Source organism: Pinus tabuliformis, chromosome 2_1 (assembly GCF_031772625.1).
Source record: "Pinus tabuliformis cultivar Carrire ecotype Pingquan chromosome 2_1, CPIR1, whole genome shotgun sequence".
In the NCBI taxonomy this organism is placed as follows: domain Eukaryota; kingdom Viridiplantae; phylum Streptophyta; class Pinopsida; order Pinales; family Pinaceae; genus Pinus; species Pinus tabuliformis.
The window spans coordinates 894089589-894093063 of record NC_142299.1 but is presented as its reverse complement, the minus strand read 5'-3'; the positions used below and the strand labels follow the sequence as shown (position 1 = coordinate 894093063).

Genomic DNA, 3475 nt, shown 5'->3' with positions numbered 1-3475 from the left:
GTCAAGGCAGCTGTTGGGGATCCGAAAGGCCCTCTTTAAGGTCTCTGGCATGCAATGCTCTGCATGCGCTGCCTCCATCGAGAAGGCTATCAAGGGCCTCGAAGGTATCGAGGATGCCATTGTCGATGTTCTTCACAGCAAGGCCAAAGTTTTCTACCATCCTTCCTTCGTCGATGAGGAATCAATTAGGGAGGCAATTGAAGATGCATGACATTTTCAACGGGGGCAGAAGGAGCGGAGCATGTAAAGTTGGATTACAGAGGGTAGAGGACATCTGTTCCTCTAGGGCCGTGGGTTCCAGACATTGCAGTGGATGCCTTCCTCGCGCCCAATGCAGTGGTGGTCGGTAGAGTGGTGGTACAGGACTCCTCGTCCGTGTGGTATGGATCGGTTCTCAGGGGCGACCTCAACAAAATCTTTGTTGGGTTTTGCTCCAACGTGCAGGAAAAGTATGTTCTCCACGCCGCGCAGTTGTCACCAACAGGCCTTCCTGCGGAAACATTTATTGATAGGTTTGTCACAATTGGGGCAAACAATGCAAATAGCGATGTATGGTACCTTGGACGACGACACCATCGACAAGTTCCATTCAGCGCAGGATTCGGAAGGCCATGGCATGCACACCGCCTCCATCGCCGCGGGCCGGTATGTTGAGGGAGCCAGCATGATGGGTTACGCTCGGGGAATCGCCAAAGGAATAGCGCCCCAGGCACGTATTGCTGTCTACAAAGTCTGTTGGGTCAATGGCTGCTTTGATTCAGATGTAGTCTCTGCTATCGACTAGGCGCTAGATGATGGAGTAGACGTTATTTCTATGTCAATCATAGGATAAAATGCTCCTTATTTTATAGACAAATTTGCGATGGCCACCTTTGAGGCGGCGAAGCAGGGGGTGTTGGTTTCTGTGCCAGCGAGTAACTACGGCCCCGAGGCTCAGTTGGTCGTAAACGTGGCCCCGTGGATGACCACAGTTGTGGCCGACACCCTGGATCGTGACTTCCCTGCCGACGTTCAGCTTGGCAATGGGGCGGTCATCCATGGCGTGTCGTTGTACAGCGGAAAAAGATTGAACGCACGACGTCTAGTGCCTCTTTTCTATCCTCAGGAGAACAACGGCAGCAATTCCTCGTCTTCTCTGTGCAAGGAGGGGTCCTTGGATCCCAAAATTGTCAGTGGCAAGATCGTGTTGTGTCCGCCTGGCGAAAATTCTAGGGCGGAGAAAGGGCTCGTGGTCATGCAGGCGGGAGGTGTAGGCATGATTATTTCAAATACAGACTCTGAGGAAGGGCTTCTCCCCACTGCCGATCTGCTCCCCTCTATCGCAGTCGGTAGTGCCGACGGGTATTCGATCCGCCAGTACATCATCTCAACCCAATACCCTACCGCCACCGTAATATTTCATGGCACCAAATTTGGACTCAAGCCGGCTCCTGTTGTAGCTTCCTTTTCCAGCAGAGGGCCCAATTCCATATCGCCTGAAATTCTCAAACCCGACATTATAGCCCCTGGTTTGAGCATTCTAGCTGCTTGGACAGACTCGGTTGCTCCTACGGGTCTTTCAAACGACAGCAGGAAAACGGAGTTCAATATAATCTCCGGGACCTCCATGTCATGCCTGCACATTATCGGGGTCGCGATGTTGCTCAAAGGAGCGCATCCCGACTGGAGCCCCGCTGCCATTAGATCTGCTATCATGATGACTGCCATTGAGTGTTGATGGTGTACGTTTTTTCGTGTCAGCATTTGCATGGTTATGGGGACTTCTCGGATGGTTGATTCCCAGCGAAACGTTTAGTCAGCGCTGGCGCGGGAATCGAAACTGGAGAAGCGGATTCGGGATTGTTGTTAGGCGGACCCGCAGGCAACAAATGTTACCTCACCACAGATGTGAAGGAAGATGCGTTGAACTGGTGCTCTGGTGAATGGAGGAGTGGAGGTGAAAGGAATAAGAGTGTTGCTTGTGCATGGATCTGTGAAGAGTGCGCAGCTCGTGTGGAGAACGTTGTCCAGACTCAATTGCGCCGACTAGAAATTGAATGTTTTGAATTGTTAATTGCTGTAATGGCCAGGGTTTTGCGGGCTTTGTTGGCGGTGGTTCTGTGCGTGGCTGCTTACTGCGAATTATCGGAGGGGCTAAAGATGCCTTTCGGGCCAAAAGATTTTTTTTTTTACTGATGCTGCCGTGTCAGGTGTCCTGGCCAGTGTTGAATACAATTCAAAACGCAGTTAATTTGCTACCTCTATTTGTGAAATCGGTCTCAGAAATTGTTCAGTGGAACGGCTCCTGCGTTGACGGAAAAAGAAGGGGACGAACTTGGAGGTTGTCGTGCTATCTGGCAAGCGGAGGATTCAGAGTTTGGACATCAGCGGTCGCTGGATCGACTCTCGTCCCAATTGCTGTCAAGAAATTGGAGACGCCTGAAGGCGGTGAGAAGCAGTTCCGAATGGAGCAGAAATTTCTGGACTAGAAGACCCAGTTTCGAATTGCAGGCCTCGCCCTACCCGTCGATGGGCGTGGTGGATTGGAGAGGGTTAGGCCTTTTATCTTTGAGATCAGTCGCATTCGATAAGGAATTATGAGAATAGATGGTGGAATAGCCATACAGATTTGGTGAGTTAGTAAAGGGGCTATTTCGCTGCCCATCTTCCATGGAAATTGCTGTAGCAGGAGCGGCCTGCGACTTGGGGACCTGATGGGATGGGACTCCAACCCTCGATTTCGGCATCGGACTCGTCTCAATTCCTTTGACGAAATAGCAGAGGAAGACGAAGATGTGTGAGGTTGTGTGAATCGAGAGCAACCATTTCCTATGTGCAGTTTTGGGTATGCCAGGGCCGGTGATGGCCGATTGAGATCCAACAGGTTGTTGCAGATTGCCAGCCCTAGCCTTGTGTGGAGACCACTTTGAAGTTAAGTTTGCAGTGTATTTTTTTTTTGGGTATGTGTAAAGGCAAATTAGTCTTGGAAATTTGTATACATATTGAGATTCGCGACCTCAATATGAAGTTATTTTGTTAGAATTCGCGACTCTAACGAATGACAGGTTCATGGAAGTTCCAAGAATTTATTTGACAAAGATGCCCAAGATATGAACAATGAATAGATGAGGTAAAGCAGCAGCAACAACGGTTATGGTGGACAACAAAGTAGATGTTTGTTTGAGTTAGTGGAATAGACTCCCTAGCATGTTATTGTAATAGTCATTGTATGTACCCAGAAACTCCAAAAATGTGGAATCAGATGTAAGATTTTTAAAGGCATCTGAAAGTTCGTGGTGATCTTAAAACCACTTTGTAATGGTTTATGGTTGGTGGTGAGCCTGAAACCATCTTTTGTCACTGAATGTGAGGGTTGGTGGTGAGCCAGAAACCATCTATATAGTCTTTGTGACTGAAGTGCCTTTGTGGCCAGCTTGCCTTTGTGGCTGAATCGCCTGTGTGGCTTGAGGTGCCTTTGTGGCTGGAATCGTGGATG

At 49.3% G+C, this 3475-nt stretch overlaps 1 pseudogene; it reads left to right on the top strand.

Annotated features, from left to right (window-relative positions):
- Positions 1-331: 331 nt before the first annotated feature.
- Positions 332-2468, top strand: LOC149203520 (subtilisin-like protease SBT1.5 pseudogene; annotated as a pseudogene).
- Positions 2469-3475: the final 1007 nt, after the last annotated feature.